Source organism: Dendrobates tinctorius, unplaced genomic scaffold (genome assembly GCF_039654945.1).
Source record: "Dendrobates tinctorius isolate UK_male_01 unplaced genomic scaffold, ASM3965494v1 ptg000162l, whole genome shotgun sequence".
Classification (NCBI taxonomy): Eukaryota; Metazoa; Chordata; class Amphibia; order Anura; family Dendrobatidae; genus Dendrobates; species Dendrobates tinctorius.
This window is the reverse complement of record NW_027361829.1, coordinates 58,704,315-58,723,304: the sequence shown is the minus strand read 5'-3', so window position 1 is coordinate 58,723,304 and position 18,990 is coordinate 58,704,315.

The following is an 18,990-nucleotide window of genomic DNA, read 5'->3' as shown; positions in this document are numbered from 1 at the left end:
ATATATGGTAACCTATAGAAAATGTTCTGAAAACAACTAAAGGTTTTCTGACAAATCTGTTGGGGTGTACTCATTTATTCCGAGCACTTATTCTTTTTAAACATAAACTGTAAGTAAATAACAAACAACAATCATATGAAGAGCGTAAAAGGACTAATTACTGGTCATCTACATGCACCTTTTAAGAAGTGTCATGACTCTTGAATTTTATTGAGCCAGACAGGAAGTCAGGGCGTGCTCAATATATTCATCCGTTTCCCGTAATCCCCGTTCTATGCATTGAATGGAAGAATAAAATAGCAGACGCCAAATTACTACCTGGTCAGCAATTTCTGAAATGTTCATGTGAAAATATCTGCCTGTCAAATGTAAACTAGAGGTAATAATCTGGCAAAGGACACAAGGAGTTCTATAAAGTGCACACACATTCCAACTTTCAGGAAAGGGAAGACAAAAAGGAAAGCGGGGGAGTATTTGATTTAAACCAGCTGCAAGTAATTCAGTTAGCATAGGAGCAGCAATCCTGAGAAGGCTTTTGTTACACTGCTCCATGAGGTGAATTATCAGGAGTGCTGACCTACGCCAAATGATTTGTCTCATGACAGAGCGTTTGCAGACGCCAACACATGCACAGCTGGGATTTGGGAAAGAGCTTACTATTGCTTTTTTACACTTATTTTTCCCAAATTTTATATTTTTGTATGAATTAGTGAAAAATAATGATTAACAGGTAACGTTGTTTTTTTTTCTAACATGACACTTTTAGCTATTTGTTATGCTCACATTTATATGTTGTCTTCTGTGGAAGTTAGAAACGTAAAAGAGTAACCGTGGTTTTAATTTGTGTTTTATAAATGAACAATACGCATGAAAATAAGAAACTTTGTAATATATCATATCAGAGAAATCTGCTTTGTTTTCCTTTTGAACTGATCTTTCACTCTCATTTCAGGGGTAAAATCTATAAAATCTGTATTCAGTGGAGACAGATTTTCCCATTACTAAGATATGAGGTGGCAGTTGGCACAATTAAAATTCTATAGAGAGGGAAGGAGGAAGAGGAGCTAGAGGCTGCAGCTGCGAGTTCAGTAGCTGCCATCTCTTATCTCAGCGGTGGATAAGTCTGTTTTTACTGAATACAGAATTAAGAATTTTGAGAATAAATCATCAATTCAAGAGGAAAATTGAGCTGATTTACCTAATATGATACAGTGGGTATGGAAAGTATTCAGGCCCCTTTAAATGTTTCACTCTTTGCTTCATTGCAGCCATTTGGTAAATTCAAAAAAGTTCATTTTTTTCTCATTAATGTACACTCTGCACGCCATCTTAACTGAAAAAAAAACAGAAATTTAGATATTTTTGCAAATTTATTAAAAATAAGAATTGAAATATCACATGGTCATAAGTATTCAGACCCTTTGCATATTTAAGTCACATGCCACCCATTTCCTTGTGATCCTCCTTGAGATGGTTCTACTCCTTCATTGGAGTCCAGCTGTGTTTAATTAAACTGATAGGACTTGATTTGTAAAGACACCTGTCTATATAAGACCTCACAGTGCTGCCAGACCAAATGAGAATCATGAGGTCAAAGGAACTGGCCAAGGAGCTCAGAGACAGAATTGGGGCAAGGCACACATCTGGCCAAGGTTACAAAAGAATTTCTGCAGTACTCAAGGATCTTAAAAGCACAGTAGCCTCCATAATTCTTAAATGGAAGACGTTTGGGACCACCAGAAGTCTTCCTAGACCTGCCCGTCCAGCCAAACTGAGCAATCGAAAGAGAAGAGCCTTGGTGAGACAGGTAAAGAAGAACCCCAAGATCACTGTGGCTGAGCTCCACAGATGCAGTAGGGAAATGGGAGAAAATTCCACAAAGTCAAATATCACTGCAGCCCTCCACCAGTCAGGCCTTTATGGCAGAGTGGCCCAACGGAAGCCTCTACTCAGTGCAAGACAAATGAAAGCTCGCATAGAGTTTGCTAAAAAAACACATGAAGGACTCTCAGACTATGAGAAATAAGATTCTCTGGTCTGATGAGACGAAGTTAGAACTTTTTGGTGATAATTCTAAGCGGTATGTGTGGAGAAAGCCAGGCACTGCTCATCACCTGCCCAATACAATCCCAACAGTGATACATGGTGGTGGCAGCATCATGCTGTAGGGGTGTTTTTCAGCTGCAGGGACAGGATGACTGGTTGCAATTGAAGGAAACATGAATGCGGCCAAGTACAGAGTTATCCTGGATAAAAACCTCTTCCAGAGTGCTCTGGATCTCAGACTTGGCCAAAGATTCACCTTCCAACAAGACAATGACCCGAAGCACACAGCTGAAATAACAAAGGAGTGGCTTCAGAACAACTCTGTGACCATTCTTGACTGGCCCAGCCAGAGCTCTGACCTAAACCCAATTGAGCATGTCTGGAGAGACCTGAAAATGGCTGTCCACCAACATTCACCATCCAACCTGACAGAACTAGAGAGGATCTGCAAGGAAGAATGGCAGAAGATCTCCAAATCCAGGTGTGAAAAACTTGTTGCATCATTCCCAAGAAGACTCATGGCTGTACTAGCTCAAAAGGGTGCTTCTACTCAATACTGAGCAAAGAGTCTGAATACTTATGACCATGTGATATTTCAGTTTTTCTTTTTTAATAAATTAGCAAAAATTTCTACATTTCTGTTTTTTTTTCAGGCAGAGGGTACATTAATGAAAAAAATGGACTTTTTTGAATTTACTAAATGGCTGCAATGAAACAAAGAGTGAAAAATTTAAAGGGGTCTGAATACTTTCTGTACCCACTGTATATTACAAAGTCTCAGTTTTTTATATGTGCACTATTAATTTATAAAATAAAAATTAAAAAAAATTCTCTTATACCCAAAATGGCTAAGTCTTTGTACCATCTAGAAAATTTTAGGATAATATTATATAGATGGTATTATACACCAGGTAGGTTGCCCCGCAACCTGCTATAGCTGCTCTAGTCCTAATGCAGATATGAAGCACATCTCCTGGGATTATGGAGTGGTCCTTTTTTTTACGAAAAGCGACTATTTCGAGTTTGTAAGATTTTATTGTTGGATTTTCCTTTTCGTATTTGTTATAATCATTAAAATCAATAAAAACATTGCTAAAGAAGTAAAAATCAAAACAATGGTTAGTATCATGCTGGTGGGTGTGGACTGACAGGCTGGGCTTGTCCTCAAGGGATGTGACTAAGCAACTACCTAAAATGTATAGGATAAGGGAAAATGGATGGTCAGTTCACCTGTCTCAGCAGAAATCCGGAGTCTGTCCACACAAGGAGACGCCCTGATCAGAGGCATTGTCCAAGGCAAAAAGGTAAGGAAAAAAAAAGTGATGTCAAGCGTGAAAACTTCTTGAGATAAAATCACAATTTTTATTTAAAAAACACTAAAACAGGTAATTTTTAAGGTACATGAGGTAGATGTGGAGTCCCTGGTGATCCAACCGACGCATTTCAACCATTCACGTCTTATTCATGGTACCGTAATGGATTTGTCAACCCCATATCTACCATGTACCTTAAAAATTACCAGTTTTAGTGTTTTTCAAATAAAAATTGGGATTTTATCTCAAGAAGTTTTCATGCTGGAGATCACTTTTTTTTCTTACCTTTAAGCAACCACCTGGTACTTCACTAGAGGCCCTGATGTTGGCGTTAGCCTTGTGCCATTCACCACTCTAGGGCAGTCCCCGATACTGCAGCAGCTGACTCCAAGGGACAGGAATGCAGGTATAGTCAGAGTGTCAGGTGGGACATGGGCAGGAGGACCACTAGCAGAAACGATACTGGTGCCGGTTCCGACTGGACTTCTTGCTTAGGCTGTACAGATTCAGGATCACAGGTACTGGTTCAGACATGATAGCTGGTTTTTAGAAAGGATTAGTTCAGGATCAAAAGTGCTGGTTCAGACATGATGGGGACCTGACAATGAACTATAAGGTATGAAGACAAACTAGAAACTAAAATTGTTCAGGCACCTCCCTACAGGGGAGGGTGCCTTTGAGACATGATGCCTCCCAGCTATAGTCTGTGGATACTTCTGGAGTGCGGACTGCCCCTTTAAGAATCACACCCTCGGTGCATTGCCAGGAGACCTGTGTGGTGTGCGCCGGCTCAGGAGATTGGGAGCTGCGGCATGAACCAGAGCAGGAAGATCAACAGAGCAGCAGTGGCAGTGAGCATGTTGGAATACCTGCCGGGAGGAGGGGGAAGAACCATACAGGGATGCAGGCGCTACAGTTATTCAGACTAAGTACAAGGGGTGTAAGAAAAAGGTTTACATTTGTTGGGATGGAAAAATGAACTATGATGGTGTTTCTTATGCACTAAATTACATATTTTAGAATGGAAAACAATCAAGGGTTGGGTTTTAGAAAAAAGAAGCTGAATTTAATAACTTTTTCTTTTCATTTTAAAAAGAATAAAGGGACTGGAGTTGATCTGCAGAAAGTGGTCTTACACACAGGTACAGGAGAGGCGATATAACTGATCTCCTGGCACAGAGAGAATCCAAATAATAAAGACTGGCATTGTACACATCAGTCTTACTGAAGGGGAGTTTTGGGGTAGGATGCACAGAATTTACTAAGAGGTGCACTTAAAGTACCACTCCAGCCTTTTTTCACTGTCGGAGTGGTGTCACTAATGTCTTTTCACTGCTAGTAGTAAACAGCCGCCATCTTCTTCTTTTCTCTGCGCCTCTTTGGTCTTCTTCTATTAGTTGTGACTAGTCTGATTGCTCAAGTGTTTGCTGGGCAGACCAGAAATCACTCCTCAATATAAGTGTATGAGAGCCAGAATCAGGTTGTTATATGCTTACACAGAACTTGTGACCATTGTCTTTCATTTCTGGTCAGTCAGAACCTGCGGTCACAAGATGGCAGAATGGGATCAGCGCTAGAAAAAGAAGAAGACTGTGCCTTGAAAAGTATTTTACTAACGGTAGTGAATTGACATCTACTATATAATTGTCTAATTCTGTCTGTCTGTCTGTCTGTAATTGAAATCCCGCCTCGCTGATTGGTTGCGACCGTTAGGCCGAGACCAATCAGCGACAGTTGCTTAGTCGTCACGGCAACACGGCCGCATCGCTTATTGTACAGGCATATTACAGCTGTTAAAGGCATCACTGCTGCGTCGCTCACTACACGGCACAGTCCTGTACATATTCTAGAATACCCGATGCGTTAGAATTGGGGCACCATCTAGTTAGTGATAAAATGCCAGACTGGTGCTTTAATGAATTTGGAGCATCTTCTCAGTGGCATGTGCCTCAGTGTGCCTCACCAGAAATCTTACTCCAGCCTCGGACTAAAGTAATATTTCTGGCTTAAATTTGCCAAAGTGGTACAACTTTTCATGAATTGGCAGGGCAGGTGTCGCAATGTTCTGTTCCTTTCATGCTCTCCCCACTTTGGCAGAGCTGGCCAAAATTGGATTGACAACAGCAAAAGCTGAAAAAACATTGTTCAAGTAAGTGTACAACAAAAAAATTGCTACTAAGTGTTTTACTCCAGAACACTTTTATGGATTAGCCCCATAATTTTTTTTTTGTTTTTGTTCAATTTGTAATTGCTATGTGAGGCAAAATATTGTATTCCAAAATTCTGGCGTTGGCGCTTTGATGAAATGGCTCCGTAGCGTAAAGTTTAGCTTAGCATAAACTTTGATCAGTAAGGGTCTTAGTGCTGACTGAGATTCACTTCGTTTCCTAAAACATAGGTGCAGAATAGCTCAGCTGAACACTGTTCTCCTCAAATACTATAGTATAGATAGTCTCAGAGGAAAGTGTATGGAGTTGTATTCTGTGTTGGACGGGAACACAGCATAGCTGACTGCTTTGCTAATTTGTTTTAGCGATTGACACTCAAACCTCAACAGGTCAAAACTTTTGACAAGTCTGAATGACATACTAAAAGTTTTCAGAAAGTGCATCTATGCTTCAAAAATTAGAATGCTTTTTTTCTTCAAGTTCTTAATAGCTGCTAACAAATATCTAAAGGGCTGTCACATTGTAGAAGGATCATCTTTATTCTCATTTGCACAAGGAAAGACTAGAAGCAATGGGATGAAACTGAATGGGAGGAGACACAGATTAGATATTAGAAAAAACTTTTTGACAGTTAAGGTACTGTCACACTCAGCGATGTACCAGCGATCCCGACCAGCGATATGATGCAGTCAGGATCGCTGGTGCATCGCTAAGTGGTCGCTAGTGAGCTGCCACATAGGCAGATCTCACTAGTGACATCGCTGGGGACGGGAGTCGCTACTTACCTGTCACACCAGGCGATCCTGCGTCCTCCCGCCCGGCTCCACGCGTCGCTCGTCGTCACAACAGGAAGCGCCGCAGGAAGCAGACGACGAGAAACAGTCCAGCCTGTTCTCGCACGATCAGCGATAACCAGCGGGGGAGCCGGTCGTAGGTAAGTATCAGACACAGCGATATCGCTAGCAATATCGCTATAACATCACTAGTTATAGCGATATTGCTAGCGATATCTCTTAGTGTGACATGCCCTTTAGAGTGATCAATGAGTGGAACAGGCTGCCATGAGAAGTGGTGAGTTCTCCTTCAATGGAAGTCTTCAAACAGAGGCTGGACTGACATCTGACTGGGATGATTTAGCGAATCCTGCTTTGAGCAGGGGGTTGGACCAGATGGCCCAGGAGGTCCCTTCCAACTCTACGATTCTATGATTCTAAGTGATTGGCCACTGAGAAAAAAGTACAAATCTGGAAAACTCCTTTAATTGTTTATGCTGTATATAAACTTTTAACTACTTTTGTTTATCTTTTTAATGTTTTAAGTTAAGTTGGTTTAATCTATGAATAGCATCTATAAATGAAATGATATGTTAGTAAGAACAAAATAAAACTCTTAAAAATAATATGAATCTAAAGAAGTGACAATGACAGGTCATTAATATGACTACTTATACTATTTATACGTGAATTTAAATATTTGTTTTACCACGGAATTCTTACCTCTTTATAGTGTTGAAAGAGAGATATTTTATCCTTTCATCCTGGAAAAGTCATTAGAGTGTAGGTTTAGTTCTTGTGACCAAATGAATATGTCTTTAGAAATGGAAAAAAGTAATGAGCAAGACAGAAGTAAATACGAATCATATTTATAATAATGATGGATGAGGCAAAATCCATAACACATACTTTACATTTGGTGCAACATTTACGTCCAGGATCACACATAAGGTATATGTAAAGTATCCTAAGGCTATGTTCCCATGATGAGCTTTTGGTGAGTTTTTGGTGTTGCAGAATTTCTACACCATTTCTGCATCTATTATGTACATTAGGTTACTGGCATTTTTTTTAATTGTGCTTTTGTGGCCTTTTTTATATGTGAATTATTATTAATTATTATAGCGCCATTTATTCCGTGGCGCTTTACATGTGAGGAGGGGTATACATAATAAAAACAAGTACTCTTAACCCTGCTATTCTGTTCGTTACCACTATACACTTGTTATGTTCCGGTCATTTTTGACCGGACCTAATAAAGTCTTGATTTTTAGCTAATTTAAGTGTTTTAATTGAATAATTTTTGCAGTATTATATTGTATGTGAACCTAGTTGTTTATAAACAAATGAAAAATGGAAAGAAAAACTTACTTTTTATTTTTTTTGTGTCAAAACATTTAACATGGCTTTATTGGAATATTTATGCATATTGCATATTTAACGATGATCCTTCAGAACTCTGTTGTCTGTATATGTCCTCTCTGCTCTCTCCAGCTGGACTGAAAATGAAACTGGATAGACTACTATGGCAATTGTCTACTGATAAGATAAAATAAAACACCCCCCCCCCACCCTTTAGGATAAGAGCTCAGAGTAAAGCAAACACACTTTTCAGACAGAATTTATTAGTACTCTTTCAGGTCAGCATTTCACAGAATTTAGATCAGGGAACACAAGTAAAAAAAGAGAATATGGTCATTTACAATATGAAATGTTGAGAACTGAATTGAACTATTTTACATGAACAGCAGGGTAAAAATATTTGGCACATAACTATACTGGAAGGTAATCCATCAGCAGTATTGTAATAAGAAAATGTATGTATGTGTAAATCTGCATGGACCAAAAGGACCTAAATAAATTGATAAATAGTAGTAGATGTAATATATAGTCCAAAATGAGATTATAGCTCTTTTATTTTACTCATAAAATGGCTGGAGATCAGAATAAAAGGCTATCGGTCATTTTTGACCGAACAGTACAAGTGGATAAAAAATTGTGGAGCAAAAAGTAAACAAAAAAAAAGTACCCATAGTAAGAACCCCTCAAATGAGGAAAATTCAATCAACCACAAGTTTCAGAACCGCATCTTGAATATTTTAAAAAATATTAAAGTTCAAAATCGGTCGTTTTTGACCGAACATAACAACAGGGTTAAACAATACAAGTCACAACTGGTACAGGAGGAGAGAGGACCCTGCCTGTGAGGGCTCACAATCTACAAGGGATGGGTGAGGATACGGTAAGTGAGGGTTTGAGCTGGCCGCACAGCAGTTTGATCGATCGGTGGTTACTGCAGGTTGTAGGCTTGTCTGAAGAGGTAGCTCTTCAGGATCTTTTTGAATGTTTCCATGGTAGGCGAGAGTCTAATATGTTGTGGTAGAGAGTTCCAGAGTAGGGGTGATGCGCTGGAGAAATCTTGTAAGCGATTGTGGGAAGAGGAGATAACAGGGGAGTAGAGAAGGAGATCTTGTGAGGATTGGAGGTTGCGTGAAGGTAAGTACCGAGAGACGAGGTCACAGATGTATGGAGGGCAAAGGTTGTGGATGGCTTTGTATGCCATGGTTAGGGTTTTGAACTGGAGTCTTTTGGTAATGGGTAGCCAGTGCAGGGATTGACAGAGGGTAGAGGCCGGGGAATAGCGGGGGGACAGATGGATTAGTCGAGCCGCAGAGTTCAAGATAGATTGGAGGGGTGCGAGAGTGTTAGAGGGGAGGCCACAGAGCAGGAGGTTGCAGTAGTAAAGGTGGGAGATGATGAGGGCATGGACTAGGGTTTTTGCAGATTCTTGGTTGAGGAATGTACGGATCCGTTAATATTTTTGAGTTGAAGTCGGCAGGAAGTGGAAAGGGCTTGGATATGTGGTTTGAAGGAGAGATCAGTGTCAAGGATTACCCCAAGGCAGCGAGCTTGTGGGACTGGGGAGAGTGGGCAGCCATTTACTTTAATGGATAGGTCTTTTGGGGAGGTCAAGTGAGATAGGGTAAAGATGATGAATTCTGTTTTGTCCATATTAAGTTTTAGAAATCTAGCGGAGAAGAAGATGAAATAGCAGACATACATTGTGGGATTCTGGTTAGTAGGGAGGTGAAATCTGATCCAGAGATATAGATCTATGTGCTATCAGCATAGAGGTGATACTGAAAGCCGTGAGATTCTATGAGCTGTTCCAGCCCGAAGGTGTAAATGGAGAAGAGCAAGGGCCCTAGGACTGAACCTTGTGGGACTCCGACAGATACGGGACGAGGTGAGGAGGAGGTGTGCGAGTGGGAGACGCTGAATGTCCGGTCTGTTAGGTATGATGAGATCCAAGATAGGGCCAAGTCTGTGATCCCAAGAGATGAGAGGGTCTGTAATAATAGGGAATGGTCCACTGTGTCAAAAGCAGAGGACAGGTCCAGGAGGAGGACAGAATAGTGTAGCTTGTCCTTGGCGGTTAATAGGTCATTGTGACCTTAGGGCAGTTTCAGTGGAGTGGTGTGTCTGGAAGCTAGTTTGTAAGCGGTCGAAGAGGGAGCAAGAAGAGTGGTGGGCGGACAGTTCAAGATGTTACAGTAGTTTTGAGGCATATGGGAGAAGTGATATAGGGCGATAGCTAGATACAGAGGATGGGTCAAGAGAGGGTTTTTTGAGGATAGGTGTGATTGAGGCACTTTTAAAGCTTGAGGGGAAATCACCAGCTGTTAGTGATAGATAGAATAGATGGGTTAAACCCTCGTCACACATAGCGATCTCGCTAGCGAGATCGCTGCTGAGTCACAATTTTTGTGATTCAACAGCGATCTCACCAGCGAGATCGCTGTGTGTGACACCTATCAGCGACCGGTCCCCCTGCCGGTATCGCTGATCATTGTTGGAAAGCCCAGGACATTTTTTTGATCGCTGCGTGTGACAGGCGGGAGACCAGCGATCAGTTGGTAACTAAGGTAAATGCAGGGTTTCTAAGCAGCGCGCTGTGCTTAGAAACCCTCTGTGTACCTTAGTTACTAGCGCGCTGATGCAGGGAGCTGGTAACCAAGGTACACATCGGGTTTCTAAATGACACACGCCCCTTAGAAACCCGATGTGTACCTTAGTTACCAGCTCCCTGCATCAGCGCGCTGGTAACTAAAGTACACAGCGACGCCGCGCGCTCGGCGTCGCTGGTGCTCACAGCTCACCAGCGATCATGTAGCGACTCACCAGCAATCCTGACAAGTTGATATCGTTGTTGGGATCGCTGGTGAGTCGCTATGTGTGACGGGGCCCTTAGTGTTGGGATGAAGACTGTGGTGAGGTTTGGGATGAAGTGGGATGGGATCGGGTCAAGTGCACAGGTGGTGAGATGTGACCTTTTAGAGTAGAGTAGAGAATTAGAAGGTATGTTCCTACAAACAGTTGTATCAAGATCATTGACCTTTCCTCACTTGTTTGTTTATCCACTGGTCGAGATTTTGTTGTGAATTGGCAATTGAAGACCTTAAAAAAGACCCTTTGGACATTGCTAATGATAATCTTACAGCACTATAAATTAAGGCTCTTAAAGAGCTACAATCTCTTGATGATGTTGGTATTAAACAAGCAGATAAGGGGAATAGTGTGGTGATTTGACAAATAAAGGGAGGCCTTAAACCAACTCAGAAATAGGGAGACCTATCTATACTCCCTACCCCCTAAGGAAGAATCGAATGCGAAAATCACGTCTGGGTTTGTTTCCTGTCTGAGCAGTCTACCATCAGGTACTACAGCATTTACACGCTGACACTCTCTATTTTGTCCCTAAGTGTATTTCTTTGTTTGCCTCCTCAAAGCTAATCATCCAGCCCTCTTCATATACACACTGCATTACAGTCACACAGTGCATGAATGCCTTTACACCTATTCAGGTGCAGTACCCTGTTCATGAACATTCTCACAATACTAACATATTTTCTGCCACTTTGGTATGTAACACCACTACAGTTAAGAATTTTGCATGATCCCACTTCATTATTTTTTATTATAAGCATTATAGTTGTCACCTTATGAACTTTCTTGCTATTATGGGTGACTAAACACACATGCCACTTCATTCCTGTAGAAATATTGTTATTTATTACATTATTTTTTTTCTGCATATATGCAATAGCAATTTATACCTTTGTTTACCTGTTTACTAGGGACATGTTATCATTCTAATTTTTACTATATTGATCATGTAAATCTGGTCTACTTTTCACCACTATGGTATATCTGTAAAGCTCATCTGCTCAGCTGTCACTCTGCCATGTGTTCCCTAACCCTTTTTTGAATTGTATATAATATTTTGCTATCTATTTTGTCTTCATATTTATATCAATAAAATTTTCTATTTTAATCGGGATTTTGTACTTCCCTCTTTTTTTATTCTATGCATTTTTTTGGAAGTTTTCCCCCATTTATAAGTAAGTGCTCATTCTTTGGGTATTAACCTGCGTAGAAATAGTATAATGGGCCTCTGACACTACTTCCACTACAGGCAACCCACCAGGTGGAGACCCAACTTGGAGTCCCCATATTTCAAAAAAATATTGACACACACCACTAAAGTGCCATCAATTTCACCAAAGTAGAAATAGTATAATGGTGCTCTGAGACCCCTTCCACTATAAGCAACCCATCAGATGGAGACCCATCTTGGAGTCTCCACATTACTTAAAATAAAATAGTGTCCCACACCACTAAAGTGGCATCAATTTCACCAGAGTAAAAATAGTACGATGGTGCTCTGAGACCCTTTCCACTATAGGCAGCCCACCAGATAAAGATCCAAATTGGAGTCTACATTTCAAAAAAATATTGGCACACACCACCGCATTGCAACCCCCATACACCACAGCAAGACAAGGCATCTCCTCTTTTGGTCACATACACAGGCCATGCTAAACAGGCTGAAATAGCCTTGTGTGTCAAGTTTACCTACCAGATGGAGGCACAACATGGAGTCTCCACATTTTAAAAACATATTGTCATACAGTACAACACTAAAGTGGAATCAATTTCACCAGAGTAGAAATAATATAATGGTGCTCTTAGACGCCTTTCACTACAGGAAACCCACAAAATGGAGACCCAACTTGGAGTCTCCACATTTACAATTTTTTTCTAACATCTGTAGCAGTATCAACAGCAGGCACAAAAAACAATGATAAAGGTGTCACAGACTGCAATAATGCAAGATCAATGCAGCACACTAAAAGCTATACCATTGCCTAGTCTGCCCAGTCTGCAACTGGGGTACAAAAGTCATTGGAGATCCATAACTTGTTCATCTTGATGAAAGTTACGTAGTTTACACCTACAAGAGACAGACAGATGGGCTTATCCATCAGGACACCACCAGCAGCACTCAAGACAGGTTCTGAGAGAATGCTGGGTGCTGGGCATAACAAAACCTCCAAGGTGTGACAGGCAAGCTCAGGCCACTCTTCCATTTTTGAAGACCAAAATGCAAAAGGGTCCAAACTCCCCCTGATGCCATTGATACTGAGCTCGAGATACTCCTGCACCATCCTCTCCAATTGTTCACAACGTGTTAGTCTTGTACTCTGTTCTGCTGGTGCATGGGGTGGTCTAAAAAGTGTGAAATGACTCAGAAAATCCTTATGCCACTTACACTGCTGCTGCTAATGTTTTTGCGATAACGCCTTGACATTCCTGGGGTTAGATGTCTAAAACTGCAATGCTCACTGTGTGCCTCACTGCTGTGTTGGGGAAAACCACTCTTAAGATTGTCTACAAGCGTGTTTCAATACTCCAGCATGCACGCATCCCTTTCTGAGGAGGAACATCTGGCAAAATGACCTCCTGTACTGTGGATCTAACAGAGTGGCAACCCAGTAGTCAGCACTATTTCTAATCCCAACAATGCAGGCATAATGTTGCAGATAGTGCAGCAAGAAGGTGTTCATATGTCGGACTCTTCCATGAGGTCCAAGCCCATGCTTTGTTGGTGGCTGGGTGACACCGATGCTTGTTTCCTTCTTCCCCTCCTGCCAACCACGAACAACAGAGAGGGGATGATTGTCCTCTTCATCGCCTGACTGTTGTGTGCAAATCACCTCTTCCTTTTCCTCCTTTTGTTCCTTGGCTCCTGCATCTTCAATAACAGTTTGTCTGGTACTGTGCCCGCCTCGATCTCTGTAATCTACTCTTCCATGTCACCCCTTCCGCATCCTCCTCTGCTTCCATCTCATCCTCTCGGATCAACACCTCCTTCACAGACTACTCAAAGTGTGCTGCAGTATGTGACTGACCGGAATAGTGTTGCTGATGATGGCATAGTCAGCGCTAACCTTCTTAGTACACATTCCAAAACTGCACAGAAGGGTGCAGAGGTCCTTCATTTTTGCCCACTCTGAAAGCGTCATTTGCACCACATCCATACTACATTAACCCAAGCCACAGTCACTGCAACATGTGGAGAGTGGAATTCCACCGTATTGGCTCATTGCATATCAAACGGTTAACAGGTAGGCCGAAAGACCTATGTAGCGATGCAAGTGTAGCGACCATGCTTTCTGCAGCAGCACATCCAGACCGGGATAGTGGTGGAGAAAATGCTATACCACCAGGTTGAGGATGTGAGCCAAGCAAGGCTCCTGTGTGAAGTTGCACGGGCTTAACCAGGCTTGCACCATTATCGCACATGGCCTCCAGGTTCAGTGGAGACAGTCATTGCTCAAACTCGGCCTGGATAGCTGTCCACAACTCTTGAGCTATATGACTGCTATCTCCAAGGCATATTAATTTTAAACACTGTCTGATTGCAGTGAGCCCTGGCTGCGCAGTACGGAGGTGGGAGGGGGATTCTCTCTGCACTGCTGTAACGCGTATCTCAATAAGAGAGGGGTTGAGGGCGCAAATGGAGGCCCTAGAAAAGGTGGATGAGGAAGAAGCAGTGGTGGAGCAGCTGTGGCGCCCCTGTGAGTTCAGTTGCCACAGAGGTACTGCACCTCCTCCTGAGGTGTGGTACCCCACTATCCAGGTAAGGTGGAGACACCTGACCACACTCCAACACCCGCACCCCACACCACAAAGTAGTGTAGCAAAGCACCTTCGGCAGCTCCCTGCTTGGAGTGTAGCATAGCACCCCTTGTTGGCTCCCTGCTTAGAACACGAAACGTGCTGGGAGGTGGGTGGAGTTTAGTTTACATAAAAGAGCGGGAAGAGTTGAGTCAGTCGTTCAGTCATTCATTCAGTCAGTGAGTGAAGATGTAGAAGGACAGAGAGTGAGACAGAGAAGATCCCCGGGAGAGGGATGGAGGAAGGAAGTGCTGCAGCAGGCCACAGTGATCTGGGCCTGCTGGCACAGGAAAGAGACAGAGAAAGGAAGCATGATCCTCCATTGGGAAGAAGGATTAGCACGGAACGTGAGGAGAATAAGAGAACAAGGACTAGGGTTAGAGGAGAACCCTTCTCAAGTTCTAAGCGCAAGGCCGGTGCCCGGTCCCCGAGGTTGTACAGATACTAATGGTCCTGCAGCAGACACCGGAGGAATAGAAGTAATGAACACTTTATTCCCACACAAGACTTGGGGGCACAACAGCAACATAAGAGTGAGCCGGGACTTAGTAGCAAGGAATCCCCGAAGCAGGCTACAGCTGTCTGCCGTACAAGTAGAGTTCATAGGAACATCTGACAGGAGGAACTCCAGTGTAACTCAGTACTAGGAGTACTTCATTCAAAGGCGCTATAAGAGGAGACGTTCAGAAAAGGCACATATGTTGGCGGAGTGTTGGAAGGGAGTACTTTATCTTGCCTGGAAGTTGGCTGAGCTCCTGACCCGGAGGACACGGCACGGATGCGGGCACCTGTACCTGCAACAGACTGTAAGTAAAGCTTTGGAACTACATGCCCTGGTGTCCTCCACTTATTCCTGCGCCAACCCGCCCAGCACTGCTACATCCCTTGCGCCTGACACTACACCATCTAAGTGTCACTTCACCTACACTGCCCTGGGAGTACAGCCCTGCCTGTGGAGGGCTATAACATCATTGCTGCACCACACCATCTGTCCCAGAGGATCTGTCTGCAGCGTCGGCTTACATCTCCATTGCCGAACACCACAGGTGGCATCACAAATCACTTATAAACTTTCACAACCATAAGCACACGGCAACAACCCCTGTTACAATGGGCACCCAGGGCCACGGGCCGGGTCCCAGCTGCAGTGACATCTCCCATTGAAGCACATTGGGCCCGGTACCGAGTACCCCACAGCCCTGGGAGGGCGACCCACAGCCCCTTTTCCACCTGCCTTCACAGTCACCAGAGTCACCCAGTGCCCAGTTAGCGAGATGTAACGCCCTTGGCCATGATTGCTTGTTCAGGTGTTAGTGGAGAAATGCACCCTGGCAGACAAAGATTTTTTTCAAGGAATGTGTAATTTTGTCTGTGACATGCTGGTGTAGTGTAGGCAGGGGCAGGACTACCACGGTCGCAGCGGTTGCATCTGCGAAGGGGACCGGAGACCTTAGGGGCCCGATCGCAGAGCTGCAGCCGCTCATTGGCTGTGAAGCTCCGTTCTTTGATTGGCTGCCAGGCTGTGATTGGCCTGAAGCGATGGCTGCTCTGTGTGCACAGGACCTGTGATGAGGTCACATGAGGGGAGAAGTCAGGGGTCACATGATCAGGAGCCTCTGTGTGCAGGACTCTGCTGTGCTGGTTGTCATGGTGCACTGCTGAATGAGGGTAAGTTTATGTGTGGGGTCAAGAGGGGTTTACAGGGTGGATGTAGCAGAGCCATGTGTGTACAAGGTGTACAGAGCAGAGCCGTGTGTATGAAGTGTATGGAGTGGAGCCTATGTGTACAAGGTGAGTGGAGCCGTGTGTGTACGAAGCGGAGCCGTGTGTGTACGAAGTGGAGCCGTGTGTGTACAAGGTTTACTGAGTGGAGCCGTGTGTGTATGAGGTGTACGGAGAGAAGCCACGTGCGTACGAAGTGTACGGAGCGGAGCTGTGTATGTACAAGGTGTACGAAGCGGAGCCACATATGTACGAGTTGTACAGAGCAGAGCTGCGTGTGTACAAGGTGTACTTAGCGGAGCGTGTGTGTACGAGGTGTATGGAGAGAAGCTGCGTGCGTACGAAGTGTACGGAGTGGAGCCGTGTGTGTACAAGGTGTACGGAGCAGAGCCGCATGTGTACAACGTGTACAGAGTGGAGCAGCATGTGTACGAAGTGTACGGAGAGGAGTCACGTGTGTACGAGGTGTACGGAGCAGAGCCATGTGTGTTCGAAGTGTATGGAGAGGAGCCAGGTGTGTACGAGGTGTACGGAGCGGAGCCGCATGTGTACCAAGTGTACAGAGAGGAGCAGTGTGTGTACGGAGCAGAGCCACGCGTGTACGAGGTGTATGGAGTGGAGCATGTACAGGGTGTACAGAGTGGAGTCACACATGTACGAGGTGTATAGAGCCACGCATGTACGAGGTGTATGGAGCGGAGCCGCGTGTGTATAAGGTGTGTGGAGCCACGCGTGTACGAGGTGTGCGGAGCGGAGATGTGCATGTATTTTGGCATTGGGGGGCCCATTTGAAAGTTCGCACCGGGGCCCATAACTTTGTAGTTATGCCACTGAATGTAGGCACAGTTGTCTTATAGAAGTAATGGCAACTGGTACTGAGGGACTGCGATGGTCATCAGCTTTTAGAAACTGTCTGAAGCTACCAAGCAGAAAGGCAGCATTTCCCTGGCCAACAGATTGATGATGGTGGAGTTCAAACTCTTAGCTTTGTCATGAGTAGGAGGAAACATTCTTTTATTTAACCACAACTGTGAGACCGAGGGCTGACTTCTGTGCTGAGAGAGGGTGGAGTAGTGTAAATAGGACAAATTGCGTGATTGTGAGTGTGGTACAGACAGAGATGTTAGGGTGGATTGAGAAAGATGTTGTGTGCTCAGTGAAGCAAAAACAGCAGGCATCTCCACTTCTGTAACATCTGACGGGCTCTCAATCACCCCAACTGTTCAGGGTAAACAAGTGGAGGTTCTCTGACCAGAGACCTGTGTGAGAGCTTTTGTCCTTTTGTGGTTTATCAAACTCAGTTGGCTGGTTGGAGAGTTGTGATGCGGGGGAAAACAAGGGTGATTGGGCTGCCACCTCTAAGGATTGTACTGTGTGTGATGTTAAGGTGGAGGAATAGGAGGAGAGGCCACTTGATGCAGCACTTACCTTCCACTGGAGCACATGCTCTTTCTGGCCCTCATCTACAAGGCATACTGCTGTGCGGTTGCCAAAGAAAGAGAGTCGAGTAGCCCATGCAGTATCAGATGTTGTCTGTTGTCTTTGGATAAGAATAGACGTTGTTTGTTCTGTAGAGCTTTCAGAAATATTACCACCTAAACCGTGTACACCTCAAACACCAAGCCTATACCCCTTCCACCACTAGATCACTTTTTCCCAATCATGTTGGATGTCCCTTCCCCTCTTTTAACCAGCTGTTTCACAACCCTAGGCTCTGACCTGTCAGTCACCTGTAACACAATTAGCAATTAGTATTTATTTGCTGAGATTTGGTGCCTGCACAACAATATTAGCTAAAGGATTTTGATTATAAAATGTGGCCTCCTGCCTGCACCCCAATATTAGCCCAAACGATTTTGATTAGGAAATGTGACCTCCTGACTGCAACACAGTATTAGTCCAAACGATTTTGATTAGGAAATTTTGCCTTGTGTGTGCATAACAATATTAGCCCAAACGTTTTTGATTAGCAAATGGGGCCTGTGCCCGCACAACAATAGTAGCCCAAACGATTTTTGATTAGGAAATGTGGCCTGTTGCCCACACAACAATATTAGTCCAAATAATTTTGATTAGGAAATGTGGCTTGTGGCCTGCACTCCAATACTATCCGAAATGATTTTGATTAGGAAATTTTTCCTGGTGCCTGCACAACAATATTAGCTCAAACGATTTTGACTAGTAAATGGGGCCTGGTTCCGGCACTCCAATATTAGCCCAAAACATTTTGATTAGGAAATGTTGCCTGGTGTCAGCACATCAATATTAGCTCAAACAATTTTGATTAGTAAATTTTTTTAGTGCCTGCACAACAATATTAGCCCAAATGATTTTGATGAGGAAATGTGGCCTGGTGCCTGTACACCAATATTAGCCCAAATGATTTTGATTAGGAAATTTTGCCTTGTGCCAGCACAACATTAGCCGCCCTAAATGATTTCCAATAGGAAATTTTTCTTGGTGCTTGCACAGCAGTATTATCCCAAACAATTTTGATTAGAAAATAGGACCTGGTGCCTGCACAACAATATTATCCCCACACGATTTTGATTAGGAAATTTTGCCTTTTGCCTGCACAACAATATTAGGCTACTTTCACACTTGCTTTGTTTTGCAGCAAAAAAACGCATGGAAAAAACGCATACAAATGCATACAAATGCTGCGTTTTTTTCAAGCATTTTTATGAGCATGCATGAAAAAAAACACAGCGTTTTTATGCGTTTGTATGCGTTTTTAGTGCATTTTTACAGCGTTTGCGTTTTTTTCCAACATTAGTTGGCCCCTCACACTAAGCCAAACCATGACTTTACTAACCCTAACCCAAACCCTTAACCAAACCATACCCTAACCCTTAACCAAACCATACCCTAACCCTAACCCTGACCCTAACCCTAACCCTTAACCAAACCATACTAACCCTAACCCTTAACCAAACCCTAACCCTA